Here is a 21,720-nt window from a genome sequence, read left to right as displayed (position 1 = left end):
TCCAAACACCCGAACGTGTGCAGAATACCAGCTCCAAACCACCCAGGTATATGCCATACTGGATATATTAAACAGCTGTGTATAGTTTTTGAAGCTCTCAGAATTGACTCTGCCTACTTGATGCGAACAGCTCTGAGAAGTTGACTCAAGCCATCCACACATGGAAAATGAGGAGGAAGAAGGACGTTGCACGTGCAGGATGTGCCATTGTATGTTGGGGAATTTCGTATTTTATTGTGGCTAATGGGATGGGACAGAAACACATATTTTTAGACAGTAGCTCCTGCTAATGCCGTTTAATTGGAAATCTCAAGAGTCAGAGATTAATTACTATCACCGTTAAAATTTTCCAATATGAATGACTGCTGGAAATAATTATGGGAAATTGTTTTGTCATATTTCCTGCCTTCTATCTGTATAGTGAGCATTCAGGTCTTCTCCTCTTCCTGCTCTGTGGAAGTAGTAAATGTTTCTACCCTGGTTAAACAGTTATCATGTGCAAAATACAATATATTCGTACATGAATGGAAGGCTCTTTGGGTTGGAAGAACTGTTTAGATGGGACAGCAAAGGGCTATAATATTGTATAGACCTCAGTTAACTGAATGTGCCTATGTTTTCCCTAATAGCATGACCTGAATTTATGTCTTAAAATGCTGTTGGGGCAGGAAGGCCATCCTGGCTTGAGTACTACCTGGTGTGATGCTTAGGTTTTCTAGCCATGGCTGCTGTATGTGCTACCCCTGTACCCTCTCAGTGCACGCACCTTTCTGGGGAGGGGTAAATGGCTTTGCTCCAACCCCTGACTCCTGACTGCATCTCTCCAGGGAGCGTTGCTATGTTGGGTTTTTGGCCAGGCTCAAGGAGAAAGTCCTGGTGCTCATCACCTAGGATGCGACACTGGTACCAAATTCATCTCAGATTTGGTTCCCTCAGGGTAGGTTGAGGTGTGTACCGGCTTTGGCGCTTGCTTTGGCCCAAGAGAAGATCCAAAAGGCCCATTTATAAAATCCTGAAAACTGCCATGATACCTCCCGAAGGAGGCCATTACAGCAACAGTGCATGAACGTGACAGCAGAGGCAGGGTGGGCTGTACGTATGGTGGTGTAAGATAAATGGAAATGCAGACTGACAAGGAGCTTTCACTATTCACTTCCTATCACAATTCCACCATTGTCTGCTCCTTCTCTTTGATGTCTGGTTAAAGAGACATCACTGATACTCAGAATGGGGACAGCAGGTGCTATACAATCATTATGGACAGTGGCTTATACTGTGTGATACATAAGGCAGCTGCGGGGATGTTGGATTATTTGGAGATTAATTTCTTTTGGGGATTTTATGTCTTTTGCATAGCCCCAGTTAATACGTCAAAATGAGCATCCAAGGCCACAGCTTTCTACTGGGGGATACTGCTCTTCCCCGTAGGAGTAATCGAAATGCATTTGCAAAGGTGCGTTAGCAAAGTAGGAATTATTTTCAAAATGTCTTTCCAACCGTACCACAGGGGAACATAGTACTTTGCAGGCAAATACAAAATGTCATCGTTGTCGTCAGGAACAGCTAATGGCTCAGGTCGGGCAGTTTGCGCATGCACAAGGACGCACGCAGGAAGGAGGCATTGCAGGATTGTGTTATGGAGGGGTTCTGTGTTGGCTGAGCATCTCTCTGCTTGCGTGGAGATCTTTGCATTGCCGGTAGGTTTTAAAATATTTTGATTAAATTAGGATTTTGAGTGGAAAGCCCTCAGAATCTAATCTTTTGCCCTGGGATTTTAATGAAGTCCTCCCAGGGGTGTGAGTAGGATTGATGTCCTCGCACACATCCTGCCGTTCCCCAATCGTTTTTTTAGAGCTGAGCAGCTGTGTCCCAGCAGGAGCAGGTGGTGAAGTGGTCGAGCTGGCTCCAGCAGGAGGGGGGAGTCGGACGCTGGAGTGCAGGGCTCGGCTGTAGAGCGTCGTGCTGGGAGCCACCGCAGCCAGATGTCTGGGCAAACACGGCCGGGAAGGAGCTCCCCACACAGTGGTGCTCTGGCATTAATTTACCATCAGTAATGCAAGAGTGGGTTATGACTTTATTCTTCCTGGAGTAAGTATTCCAGCCACTAGCTCAGATATTCAAGTTTTCCGGTCATGTACAAGTGTTTTTCTTCTAAACAAACACAGCTTAACCCTTGAGTTTTATTAAATCTACCATAGAACTGCAAGCTCAGAAACTCCTCCAAAAAGAGGGGGTCTTATGCTTTGATTTTGAGATGCTCTCTGTCACAGCAATAGCTGCTTTCGTCTGCCAGCCTCAGAGCAAGTATCAGAGGGGAGGCTGGCTCCATCCTTCCAGGCGATGGGAATGGCATGAAGAGGTGAAGCAGTTGCCTGAGTTCACGCGGTGAGTCAGTGGTAGAGCTGGCGGGATAGCCTTTTCCTGATTCCCAGGCCAAATCCAGCACCTTAGGCCAACGCTGACCGTTCTCTTCCTCTCACGTTTATTACTGACAGCTATTGAATAACAACTGGTGCTTTTTTGTTTCTGCTGTTTATTGCTGGCCCAGTTAAGGTCAAGTTTTTTTATCCCAGTTCCCCAGCAGGTACTTCTCATGGTGCAGAGCAGAGAAAAAACCAACGTCAGCATGAAGGGCTGAACTGTGGCCAGCACGTCTCTGCAACGCAGTAGCAATTGACGTGTTTCACAAGTGGTCTCTCTCCGCAGTCCTTTCAGTTCTCAGGCTTTGCCTACGTGCGCCAGGACCAAGCCACAGTGCTGCTATCCCCCAGAAGTCTCTTTTGCTTGAACAGGACAGAGTTGCAGTGGGCAGTACTTCGTCATACCTTCCATATTGCTTGGCTTTGTCTATTAATTGAATCCAGTTGGTGATCAGCCTGATGGTCACCTCATGCTGACCAGCAAGTAGGGTTGAAGGTGTTCGCAGGTACTCCAAATTCACACATGAAGTAGACATCTCTTGGTTTCCTGGGCTACCTGGACACAGATGGGTCTTGCCCACGCTTATGTGATAGGCAGCCTGGGGTCACTTGCTCATAGGGACCTCAGACAGCACTGAATAGCATCTCTAGGGGAAAGAGAGGGCATCTGTGGCAAGTGGTGCCTTAGTGTGATGGGATGTGTCCCAGACGTGAAGCTGATAGCTAAGGTGAACAGAATTCAGTGCTTGATCCACCTGAGCAAGCTGCTCAGTGGTATTTTTGAGGTTGGTAGGGAGAAAAGTAGTGGCTTATGCTGGTTGTATTGAAAGAGGATCAGGATGGAAAAACTGGTTCTCAATGAAGCAGAAACAGACGGGTTCTTCAGTGTCTCTGATGACAAGACAGATAAAATCCAGGAAAACATGTGTTTGTGTAGAGGTGCATGTGGGGTGAGTGCTGGGAGGAAACTCTTATTTTACATTTTCTACTGAGGAAACAATCCTTGCTCTGAGGGTCTTGCCCTCCGGTTGATGGTGTTTTGCTTCCCTGGCGATGAACAGACGTCATCAGAAAGTCTCTTGTTGTTTCGGATTCCGTTCATCACGTATTTGAACAGAGACTTGACAAGGTTTTTTTTCAAGTATTAATTATAGCTGACTGCATGGCTAATCCATCATTCTCTTTAGACGGAGTCACTGGGTGTTGAGTGATGTAACTTCAAATGTGATCAGTCTGCCATAGGTGAAGATGTAGCAGCTCTTTGTCAGAGCCAGTTCTGTTTCACCTAACAGTAAATGGAAGAAAGGCTAATTGTATAATGACAAAAGACAACGTTTGGAAGTGGATGAAAGATTCAGACATTGCAGTTCTGTGATTTCTCATTGAAATTCTAAAGTGAGAGCGGGGGAAAAATTCTTGCTTTCTACGACCACAGTTCGTTTTATCAGGTGTCTCTGGGCATTATCATTCCTTCTGAGTCCTGGGATGTTTTATCTTTTCTCATCCATGGCATACGGATGCTGAAGTACAAAGAAGCTCAGAGAGCACCTGTGGTTTCCACAGCCCTCTGAAATGAGGCTACAAGAGTCTTTGCCAAGACCCCAGCAGCTGAGCTGAGGACAGAGCTGATCTTGCCCCATCTGAGGAAGCCAGTGCCTGCTGAAGTCCACTTTCGGGTTTATCTTTAAACATCCCAAGTCCAAGCCCACATCTCCTGAAATTATATGCCCTGCTAAAGTTTGCAGTGATTCATTGGGAGTATGTTTTGTTGAGCAACCTCTTGGTTTTGTTTTGAAAGCAAGTGGCTTTGAATCTGTCTTTAGTAGTCTAGATCATTTATCTTGCCCTTCTCTGCATCTTCATATGGTAATAAGGAAGTTGTTCAAGCATATGAGCATAATTCAGAGTGTGGATTTCCCCTGGATACGTAATTGCGTAAAACGGGAGCGTGACATCCCAGATAAGGTTGTTGGTCCACGTTGCACTTTGTTTCTGAGATTTGTCCATACTTGAGATTTGAGAAAGATCTGCTCCCTGAATGTGCTCCTTCTTTGTGCAGCGCTGTGTTCGGTTGTGGGAGGCGCTGCGATTCCCTGTTGCTTCCTGCTCCCATCTTGAGACACAAATACCCATCTCTCCCCAAAGGTACATATTCACAAGCTGTTGCATTGTCAACGTCTTAAAACCTGACAGGAGTATTAAACTTTGCCCTCTGAAGGGAATGCATTCTCCAGTTTGGATCTAGGCTGGTAGCACATATATTGCGTTTGTGCTAATTAGTTACCAACCAAGTTGGCTACAGTCTGTTGCCCATCTGTGATGGGCTACCATTAAATCGATGGTCACTTGAAAACTAAGTCAGAGGCAGTGAGAAAGTAGCCTCAAGAATTTGTTGGATTAGAGTGGTTTGAGAGACTTCAGACATCTGGAAGAAACCAGACATGCAAAATCACTGTGAAGGGGTTTTTGTGGGTAATTCCTTTAACTGGACTTGAAAAACTTGTTCCTGTCGCACAAATACAAACTAACCAGTCACTATTGTTTGTTTTTTAAAAAAAAATCTAGCTTGAATACAACAAAATTTAATTTGTGCCTTCCTTGACAATTGAAGCAAACTGGCCGTGTCATGGGTTTGATCCCTCTGATCCTGCTGACCTTGGGGGACTGCAGAGCTGTAGCATATTGGGTGTCTCATGGCAATGCTGAGATCAGCCCTCCAACTGAGAAATTCTCAGTCCCGTGAATCAACAGGAGGTTTTGCATTAGCTTTAAGGCTGCAGTTTCACCTCAGTTTCAAGGTCTCTGTTTTAATTGCGAGACTCTCTTTTCTGAGAAGAAACCTCATTGATTGAGCTAGCGCTTTGCTTCCGATTAGCATGTTAGAGTAGAACTTGACCCAGAATACTAGGAAATAAAATGCTTAAATAGCTAAAATGGGATTTTAAAAAAAAAAAAAAAGCAATTTATTAAATGATTTCTCTGTCAGTGATGTGTTTAGCAGGTATAGAAGACAGAATGAACTAAACCAGGCTTTGGCATTTCGGAAAGTGAGTCACTTTTTCTGTTGCATCATGTATAAACTTTTCCCTTCTCATGTATGTATGGTTGAAATTACTTTGAGGTTTTGAATTTTCACTTCAGCTCTCTGTTTTTTATTATTTTCAAACATTACTGAAAGTGATGGTTGATAGTCTTTAATAATGTACTCACATTGCCTTGCTCTTTAGTTATTTTTTTTTAAATAATCCAGTGGGCAACATATAGGTGGTTAAATGAGCTGGGGAGTTATTGGTTTCTCATGTTTAGGTAGGAGTACTGATGGATCCATAATGGGGTGCTGCTGTCAAACAGTCTTTAAGCAGGGGACCAACCTTGAAATCCTTGTGCAGTGTGGTCATCTCTTTTTCAAATTCTCAAGAAGCATTTGTACAGGTTCCTTGAAAGCAGTTTGAAGACCATGAACATGGTGCTGTTGCAACCAGCTGAGACAGCAGACAGAGGAGTCTTTTCTTAAAAGAGTGCAAAACAGTATAAAACCCCGTGGGATGAACGTCCCACTCACAGGGTGATCTTGCTCTTGGGTTTGTTCAGTCCTCTTCTCACCTGAGCTCTGATGTTCTCTGTGCTGGAGGAATGCTATTGCTCAGTGTCTCAGGAGTTATAAGATAAAGTCTAGAGCAGACAATGAATACTGAGAAAGGCCAGATAGAAATATGGCTTCTAAATGGAGTTTCCATAGGTCGGGTCCAGCACAGAAGCCAGTTGGTCTCCACATGCCAAGACCAACAAAATGATGTACATGCTTCTTGGGATGAAGAAATCCAGCAGATGGAGGTGTGTTAAACCTGCCCTTGTGTGCCCACTTTGTAGGGAGAAAGCGGCTACTCCTTAGGATAAACTTGATGACCTTCTTCCTTTTGAGTTCATAGCTACCGTCTGCAGGTGAGCACTGCAGGAAAGAGAGAACTTGTCCTAACCCCCAAGCAGTTGGGCAAAGTGACATTATCCTGGCTTCATCCCTTCAGGAAAATTGTTGAAAGGCAGGCAGCTTCTACAACCGACTTCTTTGGGTTGGTGAGTTGCTTGCAGAGCTTTGGCTTGGTATGTTGCAGGCCTGGTTCATCCTTGCTCTTGTTGTTTGGTAGGTCTGCAGTTTGCTTCAGACCCAGCACTGAGGATCAGTGATTTTGCTACACGTAGCCTTCGTAACAGTGGTAGCACAGCAATGGGTGCAAAATACAATTCAAAGGAGGAAGACTTGCTGAAAAGAGCTTAAACAGCCAAGAAACAGGTGCCACCACAGGCATTTCTCCCAACCCTCATTAATTTTCATTTTGAAAGAGTTATGTTTGGGGAGGGGTTTTTTTTGTTTGTCTAAAATAAAAAAAATTTACCCTCCTTCATGGAGCTGCTGCCCCAAATGTTTTTAGAACTAGTGTGCAGCTGCCCGGTCTACCTTGTCTCGTTAGAAACTGGCTTGATCTTCAGTCTTGGCAGATCCCATGAGAGTCTATGAGACGTATTAGAAGGGTTCAAGGTGACTCTTTGGTATGAGAGGGCTGGCATTTCACAGCTTGCTGAATGTCAGCTGTGACAGTGCGCTGCCTGGGATGTGCTGTGTCAAGGCTTGAGCTGCACTTATGGCATCCTGGAAATGTAAAGCTGGAAAGGGCTTTAGGAGATGATCCTTTCCTTTTCCTGGCAATAGGAGGAGCTCAGCTGGTAGCGGTCCTGTGCCGTGTTTCTCTTTGCTTTGTCACTGAGCCTTTGTAGCTGCTGGGACCTGTGTAGCCAGAGCGAGTTCCTTCTGGGGTTGTCTCCATGACCTTCACCCACCCAGCCATACAGATACAAAGTGTGTGGAAGAAGTCTGCCTTTGGGCCCGTCCCTCACATGTCCCTGATTAGTCATTGCCTGGAATCTGAAATACTGGAGGCCTGCAGAAACCTTGCGAGGAGCTCGGCCGAGCATGCCAAGGTCCTCTGGGGTAGAGTTCAGCAGTCTGAAGGGCTCACCTGATTACAGCAAGGTAGTCATGCAAAGTGACTCACACAAGATTATCTTTAATGTCATCGAGTGTTTCTTCTCATTACAGTTGACAAGACAACCTGCTGGCTGCTGTTGTAATATGGTTTTACTTGACGTGGCTGCAGCGTTGCGTGGTGCAGAGAAATGCCGGGGTGCGAGATGCCCTCTAGTGCAGTCCGGGCGGCATAGCTCGGCGCTCCCAGGGCTGGTGGCATCGCCGCCACGCCGGGGGCGAGTGGCACGGCTGGGCGATAACCAGAGTGGGCAAAGCCTAGCAGGGACCTTTGCTTTTCAGCTTTAAGTGGGGATTTCAGCCTTAGGTCGGGTTTATGGAAAGCAGCATGAGGTTTGGTTTAGGGAAGAAAAAAAAACATAGTTCTTTCGAAAAGCAATTTGTTTCTGCTTTCTGTGAGCAAGGCTTCCAAACGGACTCGGTCAGTTCTGCAGTACGATCAACAGGACTGGAAAAAAATACCAAGTGAAGTAACACAGTGGCTGTGGTAAACATGAACTGAGGCCTTGGAAGTAGCTAATGGCATACCACAAAAGAGTCTCCTTTCACCCACCACGGGCTGTGCCAGCAGCAAGCACTGCCAGCGCTGGCGTCTAGCAGAGGAAAGCATCATTTGGCTCCCTTTTGGATTTCATTACTCTTCCTGCACTCCCTCCTGCTCACAGCAAAAGCCTTTCCAGTTGTAAAGAAGTGAATTAACTCCCTTCGTGTCAGTGATGGATGAGGCGCTTTCTCCCCCTTCAAAGAGGCAAGCCGTGCCGGTGAATGCAGGCGAGTGGAGTTGAAAAGTCCAAGCGGAACAGGGGAGCCCGTGGGGTGACCCAGCTGTCAGGCAGGACACCCTGGGGACGGCTCCTGCCGGTGCCCTGCCAGCGGGGAACAAAAGCCGCTCTCAGCACGCTCGCCCAGCCTTGAGGCTCGTGGTTTTTTTTTTTTTTTGTCCTGCTTTCAATGGACTTGGGCACATCCCTTAACACACAGCAGCCGTTTGTGCGGGGTTCACGGAGCCTCAAAGGCTTTCAGAGGGTGCTTCTCCGCCCTGCACAAAGGAGGGTTAGCACGCCGGTACTTGGGAGATCTCCTTTCAGGCGTCCATGGCTAATCATATTAAAGGTGACCTCGTGGGCAGCGCTTTCCATTGTTGCCATATGTTTTGTCCAGTGCTTGAGTGATGTTGCGCATTGGAATGTATTCATGCGTTGCCTAATTTAATCACCAGGCTTAATCCCCTCTCCTGTTCTACACCCGTAGAATTTACTGGCTCCTTTCTAGCCTCCCGTGCATTGTCTGGGTCTCCTTGACAAGCTAATACCGAGGCCTGGAGATATTTTTATTTATTTATTTACTTTCAGAGTGTATTTAAAAAAAATAATCTCAACAACAAACCCAGCAACCTCTCCAAAGGGTGAGGGAGTGCAGTGGATGCTCTAGAAGGCTGATCCTTCGTCCCTGTGATCTTTTTCTTCCAGCTTTTCCATAGAGAAATTAAGGATTAGGCTCATGGGTTTAAAAAAACAAAACAAAATACTACGAATGGAAAAATGACTGAGAAAGCGGTGTGTCTCCTTTTAATATTGTTGGAATAAATAACTAATTTTAAGAACTTGACTGTCTCTGTAAAATATGGTGTTGGTTTCTGCCTTTAAAACTTACCGCTTTGGTATGGACAACTCCAATTCCAGGACTGACCGGACAAAATTAACCCAACAAAGCCCCAAGTCCATCAAGCTGGGAAACTGGAAAGTCTGATTTATGCAAAACTACTGCAAAAGCCAGAGAGGTCTGCAAGAGCTGCCATGCTCCACAGAAGCCAGGCATTTCTAGGGAGCAGTGCTTTACAAAGACTGTCTTTTAAGGATGATTTCTAAAGATTTTTCTAAGACTTCCCTGCCCCAGCTGACTCTGCTGTGTGGAGGGGTATGTTAAAAATGGGAATTAGAGATTCAGGTGTGTTGTGACTCGCTTTAGGAGTGGATGGAGTCAGTCCTGGCAAGGGAAGGCAGTGATGAGATTTTAGGATGATACACAATCAGGTTGCTAGTATGCTGAACTCCCAGGAGCAGGAAACCTTTTAATTTCCTTACACTTGCTGAGGCAGATTGTTAAATAAATACCTCATGCTTTGGTTCAGCTCTTAGATTCTCCTTCTCCGCATACGGCATGCTGGTACCCACAACTCTAAACAGTGAACTACATCCCAGATGTCTTTGAAACCTTAAACATAGCTTGTACCAATTTAACTGAATTACAGCTTTGAGTTTTCCTTCTCTGTGTGTGTGTGTGCATGCACACACGTGTTTCTTGCAGCCGAGTTCTCGCACGTGAGCTTGCTGGTCTTCTGTGACTGTGTGTTATGGTTTGGGTTTGATAGGAGGAAGGAGGAATGATGTAAAAGATTGCAGATTTGTGACTGGTTTTAAAAATAGTTTTAAAATACTATGTATCTTCATTTTGAAGAAATGCAATACTGCTTGGAAACCACAACTACTGAACATAAACCATGTTGAGCCCCTTACATATGTTAAATAACAGTGCGGAATAGAGGGTTATAAACAGCCTGCTGTGCATTAATGCTAGAAGATCACTGATCCTACCCCCCGTGCGCCAACCCGGGGATTGACAGCAGCGTCGTGGGCTCTGACATCAACTTGGCCCTACAAAAATCCTTTAAATTTTACACCGCACCTTTTTGGAGTGAACCTTGCCAGAGCCCTTTCTGAAGCATCTACACGCAGAAATCACTTCCCTGCTGAAGCGCAGCCATGTCAGAGCTGGAGGAAGATGGCTTGCCGTGGGTTAGCTGGAGGGCAGGGTGCCCGTGGGCTCTGGGCTAACCAGGACAAGGCACCTGGCCCCCGTCCACTCCTGCTTCCTTCTTTCCCTGTGACAGAGGAGCTGCGAGGTCCCTAAGAAAGAGTGAGCAGGAGCTGGTTGCTGCCAGAGGAATTCCCTGGGGGAGCCAGCGGCAGTTGTGCTAATGGCAGCAGCTCTTGCCATGCATGGGAACACGCAGGGAGGTCCTTGCAAAGCTTTGGAGCTCGTGCACTGAGCAACTGTGCTTAGGCACATCGCGAGATTTGCTTAAGTAAGGGAGAGGAGGTTGTGGCACACAGCCTGCCTCTGCCTGGGGAGGAGGGAGCTGGCATTGCCGTGGTGGGATGCTGGGTGGTGTTTTATGTCGTGCGGCGTGCAGAGAAGATGCTCTGCGGAAGGCAGTGGACTGAGCGTGTATGGCAGGAGGTGCCTTCCCATCCTGTGCGGCTAACAGTGGAGGGGGGAGAAGGTTTGGCCAAGGACACAGCACAGCTGCCTGCAGTCCTGGCAGGTTGTAACAAGGTACAACAGAGTCCAGGTCGTCCCCAGAGAACGAGGAAGGCTCAAGTCAGCAGTGCGAGGGCTGGGCTTCGGGACTGCCAGGTATTTCACAGCAGCACCCCAGGATGGGGGAGGATGGCGTGGCTGTCAAACTGAGATCAGGGCGTTCTGCATCTTCGTAGTCCCAGCTCCAGTTTAATGGCTTGCAGATATAACTAAACCTAGAAATCCTGTTGTGATCTCTCTCGTTACCTGGCAGAGCTCTTATCATGTCAGCACAGGGGCTGTTCATATTTTAATGGGTTTATCTCTTGTATGGAGGGTATTACAAGCTTTCATCTGTCTTCCAGTGCAACTCTACGGAAATCCCTCCAGGCATGAGGCAGTACCTGGGCGCTGAATTAATCTGTGCTCCTGGGTTCTCACAGCTCCATTAGTCGCTTAGCAGGGGAAGCAGTTAGCATTAACAAACTTAAGAAAATAGGATTTGCCGTGTTTGATCTGCCCTCAGCTCCTTGTATCCTCCCAACAGCAATGACAAAGACTGGGCACATTATGGGAAGACACAAAATAGTCATAGGGAAGACACAAAACAGGCTGATTTGTAAAATGTGTATCAGCATCCTCCAAGGCTCTTGGGGGAAAAAAAAGTTGTTCTATAGTCAGGTGCAATAAGAGACACGGAACTGTTTTTCCTCTTGCTGCATGCACAGACACATCTGCACCCACAGCTCTTACCTTGCCTTCCCCTGTGGCTCGAGCCATGTGAAGACAGCGCGGTGTCCCATCTTCCTTCAGGTAACCACTGCTTTGGGATCTGTCGCTGGCGTGAGGCTGGGACAGCTCTCAGAAACCATCCGGTGCTTTGTGAAGGGCTCTTTGTCCCCTTGCTTTTCATCAAATGAACGTTTACCGTTGCTGGTGTTCTGTTTTCCATTAAAGAAGCTGCCTGCAAGCCCCGTGTCATGTTTCCCTCATGGCGTTACCTTCCTTAGCAGGGCTGTGCATCCATCAGTGGCTGGATCTGCCGTCTCTTTGGGAGCCGCTGACATCTGCAATACTGTTCTCTACTGACCGCAGGCTCTCGCAAAATAGGAGGGCCAAGCGCGAAGCTAAACTTCAGTGGCTTAAACCTAGGGTCAGTAAGTTGAGACCTGTTTTCAGACATGACTGTCAGGTGTCTGAAATAACAGCAGTTGGGGATAATGACCTGTTACCTGCAGTACTCTCTAATAATGACATACCAAGCAGTGAGTTTAGAGAGGGTTTTCCATTTGGTTGTGTCACTTTTCGTCTAAAGCAAGTGTGGAACACACCGATTGCTTTTCTTAAGTTTTTCAGGCTCTCACATACCATTTTGGGACAGAAACTCCTTAGGCATCCCTTTCTGATCAGGCTTTGCTTTTCTTCATCAGATCAAAATGGGATATATACGGACTTCCATACTGTCCACCCTGTGAAAAAGCTGGTGTCAGTCCCGCAGGTCCCCTCGGGTCCCGGGTACGGCCGACAGGCAGGCTGCAGGCACCGTGGCTGCACAGAAATGCCTGTCTGTTCTGCTGCTGACACTTGTCAGCTTAGGGGAAATTTTACGTCAGCCGTATGCTTACAGTTTCTGTCCTTGCTAATAGTGAGAAATATTTCCTTTTTTTCATGGTTACTTTAACTCGGTTGGTCTGTTTGCTCCAGGATTTTCAGAGTGGTGGGCATATTTGCTGCTCTGCCAGCCCCTGAGCTTTCCAACGAGCTGGGGATTGTGAGGCCTGAGGTCTCTCGCAGTCCTGGGTGTCGGTGCCGGGCGCTGCTGGTGTCACGCTCCCCTTCTCCAGGCTCTGCACTGGCTGCTGGTGCCCATGGGCTTGGGCAGCGCGGTGTCAGCGGCTGCATTTCCCATCCCTCTTCTTGTGGAGCAGACCCCAGTCTTGCCTGTTCCCATTCACACCAGTTACAGGTCCCTGTGCTGCTTCTCTGGCCTCTGGCTGTTGGCCTCTGGTCTCTCCTGGGGCATTTTCACTCCTTGATAAGGTATGTGGTGTCCAAGTGCTGCCCTCCAGCCATCAGCTTCTTCGTGGACAGATTTGACTTGCTGGTAACTCTAATGGCTTTGAGAAGGGTCAGTCCTGCCTCCACGAGTCTCTGGGGTTGTTTCGAATTCCTGATTGCAATCTAGCCTCTCATTAGAGTCTTGATCATCCTCCTCTCCCAAATTCCTGCTTTCTCAAGTGAATTTCCATACCTCCCAGGTGAAGAAGAGGCCATAGGGACTGGGCAGGACCTAACTGTTCCCCCGTGGCCTCGTAAAGCCTCTAAGTCATCATCAGTCTTCAAAATCCAAGAATTTTCTGCAGCCCAAAACCTCTCGTCTCTATTGAGGTTGGAAAAGCCCAGCTTCTGAAGGCTCTGTTATTGCACAGGATGAAATCAGTGAAATTGTCTTTTGTCAGAGCACCGGTGGGGCCGGGAGAAGCGCAAGAGCCAGGAGTGCTTTAAAGAGAGGCTGAGAGACAGGCTCTGAGTAACATAAAACGGCCAGGCGGTGAAATTTGGCATGTATCTTGTTAGTGTCACAGTTTTTTATGTGGCATTTCCTAGAGATGTTTTGCTTTTATTTTAAAATTGATGTATGTGTAGAAAATACTTTTAACTTCATTGACAGTTCCCTAGTGGTCTAGAGCATGTGGTGCGGTGTCACAATTCGTTAGCTTCTGGAGAAAGTATTTTTAATCCACCAATGTAAACCCTTTGCAATAATATAATATAATCTGTATTTTAGTCCTGTGGTTTCCTAATCATGCATCTAGAGAATGAGCTCATCCAGTTTATAAATTATAAAGTGAACGGAAGTATTCGGCTCTTCTTTCTAAACAAATCTGGATCCATTTCTTTGTGGGTTGCATACTGTGTTCGAAACCTCCAATGCAGGCAAGTGTGAATGTTTAAAAATAAACTCGTTTGCAGATTTTATTTTTGCCAGGTGGTGAAAGTTGTCTTCTGCCCTGTCTTTCCAGAAAGGCTCTTCAGCTTTGACTTGCAGCTGTGAAATAAAAGCCAAGGGTATGATGCCAGCTTGCCATTTTGATGACAGCATCCGTGTGTCTTTGCAAAGGATCCAGCCACGCTTCTTTCTGGTTTTGCTGCGCTGCCCGACCACCTGTAGTGGAGGTTTTGGGGGCCACTAGACAGCAACAGAGCAGTCCTTGTACGTGCTAGGGAACACGCGTTGGTGACTTTGCTCCCATGATGGGAAGACCCCAGGGTCCTCACTGCATCCCAGGGGAGATATTTGGAGAGGAAGACCTGCTGCAGCCTGTGGGATAATTTAGTAATACCTCATGGTGGCTTTGGGTCCCAGGCTGGGAACCACTGGCCGAGGAGGTTAGCTTAAGAAGGGGACAAAGCTATCTGCTATCTTCCTGTATGTCAGGGATTCACTGGCTTTGCATATGTTTTATGCAGTTGTATAATGCAGGCAGCAGCAGAGGAGAGGAATAACATTTGAGTAAACTATGGGATTGTAAAATAGAAATGGGCAGAGGGATTCAGGCCAGAGTAATACCCCAAATGAGATTCAGCTCCATTTCCTAGGCTGGACTGGGTTTCAGGTTGACATTGTCCTTTAGCCACATGCCTGTTAACAGGGATAATCTGCGGGGTAATGTCATGAGAGGGAAGAGACATTAGAGAGATGTGTTACTTGGGTGGTGCAGAATGAGTAAAACCCAAGATGATGTGTTGTATTACAGCAAGTAAGAGAGAACCCTTCTACATGGGAGAACTCGAGATGAGAAAGCAAAACAGGAATGGAGAGGAGGTTACACCCCCAGAAGTAAGTCACCCTTTGCTCTGCTGCCCCTTTGCACCCAGTTGTTCTTCTGTCCTGTGAAAGGGGGCAAGGCTCGCAAGGAGTTTATGTCAAACACAGCACCATCATCTCACACCCAGAAGCTCCAGGCCGTGCGGGCTGGCTGGCTGTGGACCGTGCTGGGCACCCAGCATGATCGTTGCTGATTCCTTCCTGTGCCTGCTCTGCATTTCATTTTGGGGTCAAGATGTCTCAGGAGTGGTGGCAGTGGGGCGGGAAGAGCAGCTGTTGGTGACATCCCCTTCAGAGCACCCTTTCCCCAAGGAGCAGGCTTGTGGGACGGCTGATTTTACCTTTCTGCTTGTCTCTGTCTCCTGGGGATCAGCGGTGCTGAGGACACAGGGCAGCAGGGACGGCTTCAGGAGCCTCCTAGAGAACTTAAACCTTCACCTGGAAAATGTGCCTTTAGGAATGGAGAGAAGGAGCCTCACTAAGGAAGCAGTGGGTGAGACGGGACCAGTTTAGGACCAATTCAGGACTTCCAACCAGTAGCAACAGCAGTCCCATACCCAGGTGCTGAGATTGGTCAACCATTCTCTGGCTGCAGATCCAAAAAGGAGGGACCACCCCCACCCAATGTGAGAGGTAACTAGTTGACCTGGGAGCAAGTCTCCTTGTCTTTCCTCTTTTTCCACGGCAGGACTTCTGGTCTCTTCTTTATTACCCCCATCCTGTCCTTACCACATGTTCTTCAGCCTCTACCCAGAGTCTTTCTCCAGCAATTTTGAACTGCAGCACAAATAGAAAAGCTCGTGGAAGAAGTGCTTCGGTCTCAAGAGCAGCTTCTTTAAGTGAAAACACAGCTGTGAGGTTTGCAGCCTGTGCTTCTGTAAGGGCTCGTCCAGCCGGCACAGCCAGCACCGCTGCAGTCCTTCCAGCACGCAGGAATTGGGAAATCCATTGTGAACAAGATTGAGTTTGATGGCCTGCGTGGAGGCAGATGGATGTATTTTTAAGGGACGAAGTGCCAGAAAACTCTGTGATTACGTTACTGGAGCATGGCTCGTTTTTTGTGGTTTTAAAAGTGAGTGTCAGGACTTCAGGGCTATTTATTTTTCGGGTCAAAACTGAAGTTTGGGCGGGGCATAAAAACCTGCTTGGTGATTAAGTTTATTCTTAAAAAGCTTTCTAGAGCTTGCTAGAGAGGGGAGCCTTTATTCTGAGAGGGAGCTGATACCAGTCTTTTTCAACTTCCACGCAGATGGGGTTAAATTTGAATGAGTGCCACAGGTAGAAAAGAACCCCTGCCTTTCAGGAGGCTATTCTCAGTGTAATCTTTAGATCCAGTCCCCTGTTTTTTGTCTTGGAGGCTTATGTTCTGCCTCTCCTCCTTGCCCTGGGTCAACTCTTCTGCTTGAATACCCCACCACATTGGTGGAATTACCTTGAACGGTTATAGCCACGGCTGGCTGAAGCATGCCCTTACATTGCCCCAGAATCGGGACATCTGAAATCTTTGACCTGGTTACTTGGCTGAACCGATAATACCTCTCTGATACAGTGCCTGTGTAGAAAAAGCTTTTCATCTAATGACAGAGGTTTCCTGCTCGGAGCCAAGGCTGGGAACGAGGGGATCCAAGCCAAACCATTTACTCAAGGGGCATGCAGAATTTGCCCAGTCAAGTCAATATAGGTACTGGCAGCATTTCAGCAGCCAGAAGGCTGCTCCTCATGCTCTCTCCTTGTTGGAGCTACCAGGCTTTATCGCATGACTGGGCCTCTAATTGCTGCAGGTCTAAAACTTTCTTTAAAATGAGGATGGCTGCTGGCTGCACCGAAGCCCAGGCAAGCCTGGAGGTCCATGACGGTGTTAAGCACTGCTCCCCCTTTCTGAAAAGCCTCTTTCTGGCCTTGGTGGAGGAAGCCCCTAGATGTAGGCAGCTTCCCCAGCACCCGCCACCAAGGCCTGTCTGCCTGAGCAGGGCGTTGGGTCCCCGCAGGGATCAGGCAGCACAGAACTGTCAGTGCACTGAAGGACAGCTGCCCTGAGCCCTTCTGCTTTCCCTGGTGTCCTGTGTCTGTCCGTGTCTGTGCACGGGTTTGGTGTCTGCTCACCACTGTCAGGGGAGTGTGTGTGGGAACCCTTGGGTGCAGGTGAAGCGTGTCAGTGTCTGATGGATGGAGGAACAAGGAGGAGGAGGGAGGCATCCTACTGTCAGCCAACTGCTGGATTTAAGGGTGTAGGAATAGAGAGCGGGAGGATGTTACCAATCTAGAGGGTGGAGCCATTGCACGAGCAAGTGTTATGTGCACACAGTCCTCTGTGCCCAGTGACCCCTGTGGACAGGAGATGACTTTCCTCGAGATGACTTTCCTCAAGGAGGTGGCATTAGTTTCACCTCGAGCCTGCAGTACATGCCACCAAACATTACCAAGGATCAGCCACGTGTTGTGAGTACCTTCTCTTGCTCCATCAACCAATAACGTGCCCACGCCTCCTTGTTTCTTTGGGTACCACAGAGGCAATGATGTCCTGCCCATCAAACAGCCTGCCCCAGCCCCTTTCAGTTTCAGTGCCCTGCTCCTCTTCTGTTTGGGTGTATTGCAATTGTGTCTGGTGGCAAGCGAGCCTATCCACCACTGTATCCACACAGATCCCAATTACTCCTTTTGACAGTTCTTATTCACACACCTCCCTGTGCCTCTGACATCTCAATTATTGATGGGGCTCGCCTGGTAGGCAGCACTCTGTTCTCAGCATGGCTACGTTCCAGCTCCCTTTTCCATTGAGTTCATGCACGCACCATGTCGAGCATTTCTTTATGTGCAAAGCCATTGAAGTGGAAAGGGATCTTTATTAGCATGTGAGCTCCAGGGCTACGCTACCGAAGGGGGCAGCGCAAGCTAAATCTCACCGAAGTACGGCTCTGGGAAATTTCCTCTCCCCCTCCTCTCCCAGTGAAGCCCAGCAGTGTCTTGTAAAATGAAATGATGTCATATGTTTAATGCTGAAGATCCCTTGATCTGATGAGCCTTCCTTGTGATGGGGTCACCCTGCACTTGCATTTCTGTAAGAAACCTCAGTCCCCCATTGCCCCTGCAGGCATAAAATCTGGTATTTTGAAGAGCAGTGCCCTTTCCTTTGTCTTGGTATTAGTTTGTTTGCTGGGTTTATGGCAAGCCTTTGCCTTCTGACAAGGAGCACTGACACACAAAAAAAGGAGCTTCAAAGCAGCACGCGGTGTTGGAGCAATGTTGTCAAATTGGTTAAGAGTTAGAGCTGTGCCAGAGGGAGGCTTGCAAAAGCCTGCTTGTTTTGTAGGGCTTCGTGTATCTGGGAGGCTCTGGATGTCTCGTGACATTGCTGTAGCAGAAGTCAGATAGGAGGAACGATAAAGTGGTTGATCAGCTCCTGACATCTCTCCTGCCCCCAGCCTTGCCCTGCAACCTTCTTGAATTCAGAAGTAACCAGAGGTTTTGTGCTTAGTGAACGAAGGCAAAAGGAAAGGGCGGCTGCTGGAGAAGATGGGACCAGAGAGAAGCAGCAGTGTAGGGTGTGCTGAGAGCTGGGAAAGGACACTTGAGTTTTGTTCTCGGAGATCTGTGGCAGCACACGCCTCATGGATTAGCTTTAGCATGAGAGGAAAAATCTGTGGAGCAGGCCTTCCAAAGCAGCGAGGTGCCGGGAAGCATAAGTGCCTTTGCAGCTGAGCACGGCCATGCAGGAGTGAGGACGTGTCTGAGGGTGGTCAGTGGAGCACTCCTGTGGCTCCAGCGGCAGAGGGGATCCAGCTACATGATATCGAGTGGCTGCGGAGAACCCTTTAAAGCTTAGTAGGAAGCTTACAGTTTCTGCATCCCAGTTTGCCTCCTGGCAGCGCTCAGCTAGTCCTCTACCTGCCTTACCTGCTCTATTTCCACCCTGTGATGAGTTTTGCCTGGGGGCTCCGTGCTCCCTGCAGAGACCAAATGCCACCAAATGAGCCAAGGCAGCCAAAGCATTGCCGGTGGCCACACAGCCAGACCTTGGCTGTTTATTCAGGGTCTGTAAAGACTCCTGGCCTGGGTGAGAATCACAAGTCCCCTCTTCCCCAGCTCCTGGCTGGCCATGACAGTGCATCAGCAGGGCAGATCTGCAGAAGAGCAGGGTTTTGTGCATCAGGCTGCCTTGACCTATGGTTGCTGGAACAGATCTGAGTGGGGTCCTCTTGTCACTGTGGGTGACAGCAGCATCCTCTTGCCTGACAGTATTGCCCCAGATAGAATCATAGAATTGCTTAGGTTGGAAAAGACCTTTAAGATCATTGAGTCCAACCATTAACCTGGCACTGCCAAGTCGACCACTAAACCATGTCCCTCAGCACCACATCTACCTGTCTTTTAAATACCTCCAGGGATGGGGACTCAACCACTTCCCTGGGCACACTGTTCCAATGCTCGACAACCCTTTCAGTGAAGAAATTTTTCCTAATATCCAATCTAAACCTCCCCTGGTGCAACTTGAGGCCTTTTCCTCTCCTCCTATCACTTGTTACTTGGGAGAAGAGACCGACCCCCACCTCCCTACAGCCTCCTTTCGGGTAGTTGTAGAGAGCGATAAGGTCTCCCCTGAGCCTCCTCTTCTCCAGGCCAAACAACCCCAGCTCCCTCAGCCGCTCCTCATAGGACTTCTGCTCCAGACCCTTTACCAGCTTTGTTGCCCTTCTTTGGACACGCTCCAGCACCTCAATGTCCCCGTTACACAGGCCTTGCTGGCACTGGCGCGTAAACAGAGATGGTTGAGCCTGCCAAACAGGGTGTGTTTTATTTGTCTGGAATACCATGAGCAGACAAAGAAGGGTTAAAATAACAGAAAGTTGAAAACCCGTTATCTCTGGGAACTGTGATCTTTCCTTTTTGGGTAGGCGGGTTCCATAGGACCCCGTCCCCCCAGATAGTGGAAAGGTCACCCTCCCATACCTGATTGCCCCACAGCTTTCCCCGGCAGCCTGTCCAAACAAGGCTGTTTTCCTTCCAAGCCCTTTTCCTTCCTTCCCTTCCCCTGGACTTGTCTCCTTGCACAGAGCTGTCTCCGGCCCCGGGTGGTGCCGGGGGCCCAGAGCCCAGGTGAGCTGTAACCAGAGATGCTTGGTTACTGCAAGCCCGATGGCCGCTTAGCTGAGGGCTGCAAGCGAGAGGCTCAGGCATTCTTGAGTTTGCCCTGATCAGAAATATTGTTGAAAATGGCCAAAGCCATGCTTTTGCCCAATTTTGCACTTTCTTTTGTGTTTCTTCTCTACTGACTCTGCAGTGTGGTGCCCTTTCCTCAAAGTGCAGGACCAGGTGGAGCTGTGCCCGAGATAACTGCTGTCCCTTTTGCCTCAGAGGTGTTTTCTGATACTCTAGCAGGAAAGCTTCAGAAAACCTGGCCCGGAAAAATGCCATTGGGCAGTTCCCAGTTCCCCAAACCAGAACAGCTCACGTGGGGGACTCTGGTTTATGGACAAGTGACCTTTGCCTGTGCCACAGCAAGGCGATCGTTTGTCACCCTTGGGGAGGTGACTTGTTTCTTGCTGACCTCCTGCTCCCGTGGGGTAGCTGCCTTGTGCCATCATAGCATCTGGAGCTGCAGCCTGGCTTCGTGGATCTCGGCAAGAAGAAATGTCCCCAGCTAGTCCTGCCTTAGGCACCGGTCTCCAAAATGGATCTGAGGAATCTGCTAAGCTGTAGTGAGATCAGAGCTTGTGGGAAGGGGTAGTGGTATAAGAGGTTGCCAGCTGGACAGCGGTACGAATTGTGATACTTGTACCACGGACACAGGCAAAGCACGGGCACGAGCGATACATGCTGTCGCAGGAGCGTGTGTTTCAGAATGACTTACAGAGTTGGGGCACAGAAGTCAAGGGATATCAGCTGGATTTGGCCTCAGCCTGGTACTTGGTTCTTAACTCGGTATCCAAGATGGTGAATTTTTCAATGATTTCATGGTATGCAGTTTTATTTGGGTCAGTGAGAGCACAGTGTATGACTTTGCTACCCTTTAGGGAACGGAAAATCAGTGCACCATCTAATGATTCAGCACACAGGGTTTCTTAACAGCCTACAGGAGAAAGGTGTTTTAATTCTGTGTTCATTCCTGAATAAGCCGTTAATTTGAGTTACCAATTTCCTTGGAGCCCAGAGGAGAGGAGTCTGTGATCAAACGGAGTGGCTCAACACTGCTCTCTCCTCCTTTCCCTGTTTAAAAAGGTCAGGCTCATCATAACAAACCTCCTCTGACTATTAGCCCTTGTGATGGTCTTCCCAGACCATTTCAAGAGTCCTGCACGATCCAGCAGTGGTAACAGCCCTGCTGTTAGTGATCTGTGTCACCCCAAAAAAGCCAAAGCGCTCAGCATATGAAGACCGCAGCTCCCTCCTCCGAAGGGTGCTGCCTCTCTTACCCAGGCTGGTGGCTCCTGGTCAGGGTCTGCAGCCCTTTTGCCGAGCCCAGAGCCTGCACGTTGTGGCTGTGGGAGCTGGTGGGACACTGATCTGGGGGCCAACAGCCTTCCCCTGGGGAATGAGGGGCTGCTCGGATGTGCAGGGCTGTTGCAGGGCTGAGTCCCGAGCTGTTTTCTAGGCAGTTCAGCGTATAAAATCACTGGAGACATTTTCAGTAAAAAAGTCTCCCCACAGAACCGTTCTGTTGCTTGTTGAAAGAGGATTAATTTTTCCCCCTTAAATAAAATGAGCCGTGTTTGAAATCTGAAAGCCCTTGCCGAACGCCTTCTTGGAGCTGCAAAGAAAGCAGCTTCCAGGTCACATCATAGCCTCCTGCCGGACGCAGATCCAAACTGCAAACCCTTCTAAACAGCTCTTTAATAACTCTGCAGAGAAGGGAAAATCTGTCACCTTTCCCTCTGTGGTTTCTCCTCTGTTCTAATGCACTGGAGGAACGAGATGGAGCCGGGAAGGTTTTCAGGGAAAGGCTCGTGGGAACTACAGCTGCCGATGGAGAAGACTCATTTCTTTAGTGTCTGAGGGGAGCCGCAATTGCTTTGCTGAAGGGTGGTGTGTGTGTGTGGGTTTGGAGGGGTGAACCGTTATGACCCATGCATTTCAGAAGAACCACAAACACTTTATAGTAACAAAGGGTGGAAAAAGCGAGAGGTTTCTGCAAC

The 21,720-nt window shown here is 48.3% G+C and overlaps 1 protein-coding gene across 4 annotated transcripts in view; it reads left to right on the top strand.

Annotated features, from left to right (window-relative positions):
• The window catches only part of DIS3L2 (DIS3 like 3'-5' exoribonuclease 2), a 215,797-nt gene that overhangs the window by 152,000 nt on the left and 42,077 nt on the right, over positions 1–21,720 (top strand). The window lies entirely within an intron of this gene.

Source organism: Platalea leucorodia (genome assembly GCF_965183815.1).
Source record: "Platalea leucorodia genome assembly, chromosome: 8".
Lineage (NCBI taxonomy): Eukaryota > Metazoa > Chordata > Aves > Pelecaniformes > Threskiornithidae > Platalea > Platalea leucorodia.
Note: the sequence above shows the minus strand (reverse complement) of the source record. Positions and strands in the feature narration are given on the sequence as shown.